We start from the raw sequence: 10,531 nt of genomic DNA on the forward strand, positions 1-10,531 counted from the left end.
TGCCCTCTCTTTGCTCTTCCACCTTCTGCTACAGGATGACACAGCAGGAAGGCCCACCTGCCAACTTCTCAGCCTCCAGAACTGGGAGGAAATAAAGTTCTGTTCTTTCTAAAGTGTGTAGTCTGTGGTATTCTGTTATAGCAGCACAAAATGGATTATGACAGCAGGTTTTCGGTACAGACCTCAAGGAAATTAGTGCACCAGCCATGCAGAGAACTGCAGCAAGAGCTCTCTGCAGTGGGAACAGGCCGTGCAAAGGCCCTGAGGTAGGAGGGCACATGCACCTCAGAGAACCCCAAGTGGCCAGCATGGCCAGAGCATTGGGAACAAGGGGAGGCTGGGGCTGGGTCTGTAAGGCACTGCGGATCACCGTAAAGAATTTGGCTTTTCCCCTGGGTAAGAAGGGAAATCAGGCAAAATGTGGAGCCCAGGAGGGGCCTGATGCAATCCTGGTTTTAGGGATTGCCCCAGCTGCTGAGTGGAGAATAGACTTGGAGGCAAAGCCATACATAGGAACCCAGGGAGGCACGAATGGCAACCATCCAGCCAGGGAACAGTGGTGTTGTGGAGCAAGCTGGTGGGGTGGTGAGGAATGGGTAAAGTCTGGACAGTTTTTGCAGGTAGAGGTGACAGAATTAGCTGGTAAATCAGGGATGGGGTATGTCTCAGTCTGCTTGGGCTGCCATACAGAATACCACAGACTGAGTGATTTAAATAACAGAAATTTATTATCTCAGTTCTGGAGGCTGAAAGTCTGAGATGAAAGTGTCAGAAGGGCTGGCTCTTCCTGAGTCCTCTCTCCATGGTTTGCGGACAGCCGCCTTCTCCCTGTGTCCTCACAGGGCCTTTCCTCTGGGCACACACATCCGTGGTGTCTCTCTCTGTCTTTTCTTAAAAGGACACCAGTCTTACTGTATTAGGGCCCCCTGCTTGTGACCTAATGTAATGTTGATTACCTCCTCTTATCTCCAAATACAGTCACCCTGGGGTTAGGGCTGTGGTGGTTCATGCCTGTAATCCCAGCTGCTAGGGAGCCCGAGGCACGAGGATCACTTCAACCCAGGAGTTCAAGTCCAGCCTAGGCAACATAGTGAGAGGCCGTTTCTTAAAAAAAAAAAAAAAAAAAAAAGGAAGTCTTGCTCTGTTGCCCAGGCTGGAGTGCAGTGGCTCAATCTCGGCTCACTGCAACTTCTGCCTCCTGGGTTCAAGTGATCCTCTTGCCTCAGCCTCCTGAGAAGCTGGGATTACAGGTGCTGGCCAGCACACCTGGCTAATTTTTGTGTTTTTAGTAGAGACAGGGTTTTGCCATTTTGGCTGGGCTGGTCTCAAACTCCTGACCTCATGTGATCCACCTGCCTCTGCCTTCCAAAGTGCTGGGATTACAAGCCTAAGCCACTGCGCCCGGCCAAGAATGAAGTTCTGATAGCTGGGATAAGAAAGGCTGTGGGAAGAGCCGATTTCAGACACGCTGGGTCTAAGACACTGCATCTAACACTGCTCTGCATCCAAGGGGAGCCGTGGAGAAGCCAGGTGGGTGCGTAGGGCGGAGTCAGCGCACAGGAAATAGGACGTGATGAGGTCTACCGGCTGGTCCAAGTGTGGACGGAAGTAGAAGATGCAAGCACCAAGCCCCGGGGCCCCCCAGCATTGGTGGGGAGGAGCCGGTGGAGGAGCTCGCGGTGTGGGAGAAGCAGGGGGCCGCGCATCCTGGAGGCCAGGTGGAGCCAGTGCGCTCCGAAGGGGCGTGGCCTGCTGACAGCCGCCCAGGAGGCCGGGGGAGGCCTGGAGCCGAGGGCCGCACTTGGCAATGTGGAGAGGCGTTTTTGGTGGAGTCATGGGGCTTGACTGGCGAGAACAGGAGGGGAAATTGCAGATGGGCCTGGGCCCCCTGGCTCCCGCATAGTCAAGGACCAGGGCTGACCGATCATCGTTCACCATGTGTGACCAGGGTCCCGTGTGGTCGGCTGTCACTCGGTATCCAGTTACCCTGGGGAGACCACCGGCGGCACCCCCCAGCCAGAGGCCACAGGAACACACACACCTCAGGCGACCGGGCCAGACTGCTCGCCCCGTGGGGAACTGAGGGCGTTTCAGTAACAGGGTGTTATGGGACACGGTTGGGTGGCTTGGAAAGGCCTAAGGTGGGGTTTGTTTTAGATTGGGGTGGTGAGGGCGCAGGGGCCCGGTAGGATTCTCTAACAGGTCAGCAGCCACTCATTTAGCAAGAGGAGGGGCGTCCAGCGTTTCGTGGGCCGTGCGGTGACCTTGCTTTTATGCTTAGACACGATTACTGGTGGCCTTGCTTCGTCTCCTTCTGCCATGGTCTCGTGGCCCCTGTCTCAGCTGGCGTTCCAGGAGGTTGTTTACGTCCAGGAGGAAAGCAGTAGCCTGGTGCTGGGCATCAGGGTGGTTCTGGACGCCAGGGCCGTGCTGTGTTCCTTCTCACCACAGATGAGTTTCTGGACAGTTTTCCCAGCTAGTGCAGACCCACACTGACTGAGAACCGAAATCTTTGCACGTGAAAAAATTAACTCCCATGGCCGGGTGTGGCGGCTCACATCTGTAGTCTCAGCCCTTTGGGAGGCCAAGGCAGGAAGATCGTTTGAGGCCAAGAGTTCGAGGCCAGCCTGGGCAACATAGGGATACCCTGTCTGTACAAAAATAACAAATAAAAAGAAAAACAAATAATAACACCCGTGGCGCAGCCATTTCTTGGGGGGTTATGGTAATTTTAGTAGCAATCATCGAAGAAGAGGTTTTCTTTCCTCAGCCCTAATGCACTCTCTTTCCTCAAGGCTCTGAGAGCAGCAGGAAGGTTCACCTTCCTGGTTTAGTGATGAATTAACCTTCCTGGGTTCACCCCCGGTGCGACGGTTAGTGTCATGCATCAACTTGGCTGGGCCACAACGCCCGGTTTGGTCAAATGCCCATCTAGATGTTGCGGTGGACAGCTGTGTAGATGTGATTCGTACTGAAGTCAGTAGACTCTGATTAAAGCCGCTGACCTTCCGTCGTGTGGGTGGGTCTTGCCCGGTCAGCCAGAGGCCTTAAGATCAAAGACTAAAATTTCCTGAAGAAGAAGGAATTCCATCTCCCTCAAGATTGCAATATAGAAACCCCGCCTGGCTCTCCAGCATGCTGCCCCGCAGAACTTGGACTCGAGACCTCAGTCAGCTCTTGCCTGAGTCTCCAGCCTGCTGCCTGCCCGGCAGATTTTGGAAGTGACAGCCTCCACCAATTTCTTCAAATAAATCTCTTTCCCTCTATCCATCCATTCATCCTTCTGTCCACCTATGCTATGGGCTCTGTCCTGTGGGTTCTGTTCCTCTGGGAACCCTGACAGATGCCCCTGGTTTGGTAGGTGTCATGGTCTCTGGCACTGGCGCTAGAGCCTGTTGCTGCCCTGGCCAGAACCCTGCAGCTGCCTCTGAACCCACGGAAGCTAAGGGGGCTGTCTCTGAGGGGCCGCACTACCTGTCTCCCTGCTCTTGGGGTTTTGATCCATTCGGCCCATGTGAGAGCCAGGAGTGCCACAGTTGACATCCTCAGTGAGATCGGCCCCAGTTGCCTGCACCAGCAACCCTCTCATGGAGGAGCCTTTGGTGGCTTTGCTCCTTACCCTGCCTCCCGCCCCCTCACTCACTCCTGCTTCCCAGGTCACCTTCCAAAGGCCCCACACCTGCCTTCTCCTCTCGATCCCCACCTTTGGGGGAGCTAACACCCCCGGCAGCCCACCTCCCTGCTTTCCCTCAGAAGCACCGCTCTCTGCTCTCCAGGTGTCCACAGGCGGTGAGGGGTTGTGGGGGCCTCCTTAGTGCCTTTGCCTTGACCAGGCACATGGAGTCATGGAGCCAGAGCCTGGCTCTGAGAGCACCTGCTTCTGACCTCAGGCCCAGCCACTGTGTCATTGCCCCTCGAGGCAGGACGGAACCGCCAGGGGCGGGGGTAAGGTGGGCCATCCTGCTCGGGAACCAAAGGTAAACCGGCCTTGTCCTCATGCCCAGAGCGGTGTCCAGCCTCCTCGGCGAGCCTGAGTTGATTCCTGGAGACACCATCCACGCGTCATCTGTCACTAAGCACCCACTGTGTCCCACACCCTCAGCCATGTCGCCTGTCACTGGCGGCTTGAGCGTTCCCTTCCAGAGGGCCTGAAAAATAATTGTCCACTGAGAGGTCTTTGAAGGGGAAGCGAGTGCCCGGGATGGGCTGGGACCGCAGATCGGATCTTGAGGACTGGCAGCACAGCCGTGTTTTGTGCAGAAAAGCAAAGGGATACGTTTCATGCTCAGACCACATGAGGAGGGCAGCACTGTGGCGGGCTTAGCCCGGGCTCTGCCTCTGGAAGCTTCCAGGAGCTTCCTGTAACTTTCCGGACGGTGCCGAAGTTGCTTCCCCGGCACCTGGGTCGCCGTGGTTCTGACTGCAGAGGGTTTCTGTGGGGAGTCCGGGGTCCACTCAGGTGGACACCCCTGGTGTGGTGACAGCAGCAGCGTCACTGTCACAGGTGATGTGTCAACAGCTCCTCTCCCTCCTCCAGCACTTGCCTAGGAACTGTTCATTTCTCTATACGCAGCGAATGCCCAGGCTTGAGCCCCCCTTGCCTGCCTCCAATCATTCCTGGGTCAGGTGGGCTAAGAACAAACACACAGTGAGTGTTCAATCTTGCCAGGTGACTGACTGCAGAAGGCTCTGGGCAGCTTCACTCCGGATGTCTGAAAGCCCCTCACTGGGCTGTGCGGCGGCTCCTGCAGGGCCAGCCCTAGCTCCCTCCAGGGCACTGCGGGAAGAGCCCCAGCTCTCCAGCTAAACCTGTGGGATGCGGCCTCAGCAAGAAAGGGAAACATCCATCTTCACACTGACACTGAGCGAAGAAAAGGTAAAACCCATAGCAAAGGAACCACGTTAGAGTTACAAACGTTAACAGTGGAATAAATCCAGAGGAAGGAACAAAAGAAAGATTCGAAACCAGCCTGGCCAACATGGTGAAACCCTGTCTCTACTAAAAATACAAAAATTAGCCAGGTGTGGTGGCGAGCACCTGTAATCCCAGCTACTCAGGAGGCTGAGCCAGGAGAATTGCTGGAACCCAGGAGGCGGAGGTTGCAGTGAGCCGAGATTGTACCACTGCACTGCAGCCTGGGCGACAGAGCGAGACTCCATGTCAAAAAAAAAAAAGAAGATATGAGCAGAAATGAATGAATGAAAGAATGACATACTGTAGAGAGGATCAATGAAGCCAAAATCTAATACATTTGATAAACCACCCCAATTAATCAAGAAAAAGGTGGAGACAAATCAACAAGAAGAGGGATGAGAAAAAGAACAAACTGCCCACCACGATCGCGAGGCCGGAGGAGATCACCAAGGGATCCGGGCACCCCGGGGGATGCTGCATGCCCGTGAGTGTGATACCTACACGAAGGAGGATTTTCCAAAAACCAGAAGTCCTATAGCCATTAAAAAATGGAATCAGTAGGAAATAAAAAGCCCCAAATAGAAAATAACATTCCTAGATGTTAACTTGTTTTACCAACAAGTAAGAACAGTTTCAATTTTATAGAAACTCTTCCAAAGAAAAGAAAATTAGAAAACATGCTTCCCTCTCCTCCCATTTGGTTGGTTTATTTTTATTTGAGACAGGATCTGGTTCTGTTGCCCAGGCTGGAGTGCAGTGGTGCAATCTCTGCTCACTGTAACCTCTGCTTCCTGGGCTCAAGTCATCGTCCTACCTCAGCCTCCTGAGTAGCTGGGATTACAGGTGCGTGCCATCACATCCGTTTAATTTTTGTATTTTTTGTAAAGGTGGGGTTTCGCCATGTTGCCCAGGCTGGTCTCAAACTCCTGTGCTCAAGCCATCCACCCTCCTTAGCCTCCCAAAGTGCTGGGATTACAGGGGTGAGCCACTGCGCCTGGCCCACCCCGTTTTATAAGGCGGTTATAACCTTGGTATCAAAACCAGATAAGGACAATACAAGAGAGATTTATAGGCCAGCTGTATTCAGAGCATAGGTGGAAAATCCTAAACGTAACAGAGCTGAACCCACCATCCCATCTAACGCTCCTGGGGTGCCCCCACACATCCTGGTGGGAGCCTCAGGCTGAGCTGCCCCGATCCCAAGGGCTCTGCCACATGGTTCCCCAAAGGGGCCAGAAAGACACATCAGAAAGTTGGGGACAGGGTGAGGAAGGCCATCATCCTTTGGAGCAGATTTGGCCACCTGGAGATGAGAAGAGCCAGTTCTGCAAAGTACCCTCGCTCCCTTCTTCACCTCCCTTTCACTTCCCTGGGGTTGTACCTCCCAACAAAGCATCCACACCCAGACGTCTCCCCAGGCTCCCTCTTCTTGGAGACCTGAGCTAAGACAGTAACTAAGCTGGGCTGGTTACAGTCATGTGAGATTGGTTTAGCAGTAGATAACTGATTCATAAAGTTCTTTGTATGAACATATTAAAAGAGAAGAAGATGTATGACCTTTTCAGTAACACAGAAGCAATTTCAGAGAAAACGATATCTACGTAACAACCAGAGCAGCGAGCACATTCCTTTTGGGTCGTGATTCAAACACATCAACTGTAAAAGAACATGTTTGAGACAATCAGGGTTATCTGACGAGGGATTAGGTTTTAGATGACATCAAGCAATTGTTAGGAATCCTGTCAAACATGAGAGGGAATTTGCGCTTATATAAAGAAATGTTAGATTTGTAAGAGAGGTACCTGAAGTGCGCGGGGGTGAAATGACGTGGCGTCTGCGCTTTGCTTTAAAATACTCCAGTAAAGAAAAAACCAAGAGAAGCGAGAAGCAGGGCAAAATCCTCCTAATTGTTGGATCTGGCTGATGAGTATGTGAAGGTCTCATTGTTCCATGGTCTCTACTTTTGAGACTGTGTAAAAATTTTCGTGATAAAAATAAACTCAATGAAGTAGCATTTGCCGCCACCGTAAAAGTGACACCCAGTGATGGGCACATTAAGTGCTGGCTGGCAGGGGGAGGGCGGGGCATCCCTGGCTCTGTCCCCGTCACCCATGACCTGCACGTTCTGGCAGTGGTGAGTGCCCAGTGTGTGCTGTGGGACAGAATTCTCTCTCAACCCCCCACAGAGGATCCTCTCCCCAACCTAACTCCAGCCTGGGAGGGCCTCGGGGGTCTATGGCACACTCTGCCTGCCGGCTTTGTTCTGGAAGGGGCTGGCAAGGCATGGCCGGCCCCACGTTCCACTCTGAGGACAGCTCGGGGGTCTGCGGGGGACCATCCTGTCTAACCTGCTGACCTCGAGGAGAAGCAGGGCGAGGGCTTAGCGCAGGCACATTCCCTGCTGAGCCGCAACAATGCCGCATCCGCCCTACACAGGCGGATTTGTGTGTGAGGCCCGCGGGGCCCTGGAGTGGAAAATTGCAGCGCCGGCCTTTGTGGGGCAGACTGCTGGCGTTATGGGAATCCTTTAGATGAAGCGAATGTCGCCTTTGTGTGAGGGGCTGGCATTGAGCTCGGGTGCAGCGGAGCGGCAAATCGCTGAGGACAGGCTTAAGCTGGGCCTCAGAAACAATGCCGGGAGCAGAGGAACCATCGCAGAGGCCGGGAAAAACCTCCCGACAGGTCTCGATCTGCAGAGATATTCGAGAAAAATGATCTCCGAGACAGTGGCTTACACACCCCCCGGCACACACACCATGGACACACACCACATACATCACACACACACCACACACCACATATGCAACACACACATCACACACACCACACAGACACACACCACAGATAAACCACACACACACCACACCCCACACACATCACACACCAGATACATGACACACACATCACATACACCACACAGACACACACCACAGATAAACCACACACACCCCACACCACATATACAACACACACATCACACACCACACACACACCACAGATAAACCACACACCACACATACCCCACACATCACACACCAGATACATGACACACACATCACATACACCACACAGACACACACCACAGATAAACCACACACACTCCACACCACATATACAACACACACATCACACGCCACACAGACACACACCACAGATAAACCACAAACACACACCACACACCCCACACATATCACACACCAGATACACGACACACATCACACACACCACAGATATACCACACATACCCCACACACCCCACACCACATATGCAACACACATCACACACACCACACAGATACACACCACAGATAAACCACACACACACCCCACATACATCACACCAGATACACAACACACACGTCACACACACTACACAGACACACATCACAGATAAACCACACACACACCACACTGCACATACATCATATACCACACACACATCACAGACACACCACACACACCACACTCATCACAGAAACATCACACACCACACATATACCACACACACATTCTATACACCCCACACATCACATAAACACCACACACACACCACTCACATCACACGTCATATATACACCACACACCACACACCCCACACATCACATAAACACCACACACACCACATACCACACACATCACACACATACACCCCACACACCACACATATCAAATACACACCACACCCCTGCACATGCTCCCAGACCGGTTGGAGCCCTGCCCTCGCACCCCAACTCCCACACATCTGCCCCTCTGTTCCCTTGGCCTCTGGCCCCTTCTCTACCCTCAGGAGCCCTGTGCAGCCCACACTGAGTCCTGCCCAGCCCCTGGGCCAGGAGAGACGGTCCCCCTGCCATCCCCAGCGCTGCCCACCCTGCAGAGCATCCTCAGGTAGCCAGGCTCCACACCTGTGACAGGCCTGAGGCCCCGGCTGCAGGTCCCACTCGGCTGCAGTTCCTGCCGAGGCAGCCAATGGCCTTGAGGCCTCTCCCAGGTGGGACGGCCCCGCGAGGACTGGTGGGCGCAGGGGCCAGCCCTGCCCATCGCCTTGCTCAGCTGTGGGAGGCATGTGGCTTTTCTTTCTCTGATCTTTGGGAAAGTCTTACTTTTTCTTCCCCGAGGGGTGAGAGTCGGGCCTGTGCTGGCACTGCGCTGAGCCAGGCATGCTGGGGTGGCGCCTCCCTTGCTGGGGTACAGATGGCCTAGATGGGGCCCGTGTGGAGGCTGCGTCCCTCCGACCCTGCCGCCTGCGCAGTCCCTGCATCTGTGTGGGGGGACCCAGCAGCAGTGGGCCTGGGTGGGGCTGGGACCGAGGGTCAGGCCGGATGGAGCTGCTTGGTGGCACTCGGCCCGCATTCTCCCTGTGGCCACTGAGACCCCAGGTGGGCACTGGCACCTTGGACGATGCCCGGGTCCCCTCACAGTCCCTTCAGTTACCCCCCACTCTCAGCCTTCTCTGGAAACTGCAGTGACCCCCTCCCACAGCCCCTCAACCCAAGGCGGGTCCTTTGGGGCCCACTGGGCGCTCTGGCTGGGCCTACCCTGGGCTGGTCACGCTCACCAGGGTCTCAGTCCAGGGCACAGGCAGGGGTGACGGTGACTCTCCAGGAGGCCAGGAAAACCAAGAGACATCCAGTGAGGAAGGGCTGCCCGTGCTTAAGGACGTCCAGTGAGGAAGGGCTGCCCGTGTCCAGGGACGTCCAGTGAGGAAGGGCCGCTCGTGCCCAGGGTGACCATGTTTGCACAGACCCCAGTGTGCCTGTGGGGCTGAGCTGTTTGCCTACCCCCATGCCCTCCCCAGGTGGGAGGATGCAGGACCAGCCTTGTTCTTGCCCTTCCCAGCCCTGGCCTGGGAGGCAGACACTTGACTCGCGGCCCTTGGCTTCCGTGCCAGGCTGCCTGGAGAGGTCAGCGTCTTCTGGGAGGGGGCCTTGGGGCCTACTGGGCAGACCTCTCTCTCCAAGATTCTTCCTGTCCCCAGGCGGACCTTCCCCTGACCCAGCTCACACCAGCCTGGGGCCTGTGTGCTGGGGTCGGGCTCTAGCAGGCTGTCCCAGGCAGGCCCCAGGGAGCCCTGTGCCACTGGGCAGTGGTGTGGGAGGCACAGGAAGAAGCTCACCTCACTCTTCAGACCTCCTGGCGGGGACCCTTGTTTCCTATATCCTCTCTACCTTGGGGTCCCAGCGTTGCTGGTGACAAGGCCGGCTGTAGGTTTTGGCTCAGAGGCAGACTGAGGGCAGAGCCAAAGGGCTCCAGGCCTCCTCAAACAGTCTCGGTTGGCTCACACTTGGAGGGCTGCCAGAGGCTGCTGGACGCCAGCAAGGAGCTCAAGGAGCCCTAGGCTGGTGGTGCCCCAGGGTATTTGACACCAGAGTGAGTCACGGTTTTGAATATTCCATCCTCCATACTGAAGAATTATTTTCAGGATAGTTGTGTAATAATCACGGATAATCATGATTTTCTTGATTCGTTCTTTAAAGCAATTAACAGAAAAAAGAATGCATTTCAATGTTAAAGATATTCAAATGCCGCGAATTCTTTCATGCATAAGCGAACATCTCAACTTCAGCACCACACCTCCGTTTGTGCTCCAGTGTCACAGTCTTACATTTGAAACAC

At 54.6% G+C, this 10,531-nt stretch overlaps 1 long non-coding RNA gene across 1 annotated transcript; it reads right to left on the minus strand.

Annotated features, from left to right (window-relative positions):
* Window positions 1-6,944: 6,944 nt before the first annotated feature.
* On the minus strand, window positions 6,945-10,217 carry LOC104677997. Its single transcript, XR_750118.2, has 3 exons — window positions 10,032-10,217; window positions 9,019-9,176; window positions 6,945-7,605 (listed from the first exon to the last, which is right to left on the minus strand). It is a non-coding gene; the product is annotated as an uncharacterized LOC104677997 (long non-coding RNA).
* Window positions 10,218-10,531: the final 314 nt, after the last annotated feature.

The sequence above is a fragment of the Rhinopithecus roxellana genome, chromosome 13, assembly GCF_007565055.1.
Source record: "Rhinopithecus roxellana isolate Shanxi Qingling chromosome 13, ASM756505v1, whole genome shotgun sequence".
NCBI classification, from domain to species: Eukaryota; Metazoa; Chordata; class Mammalia; order Primates; family Cercopithecidae; genus Rhinopithecus; species Rhinopithecus roxellana.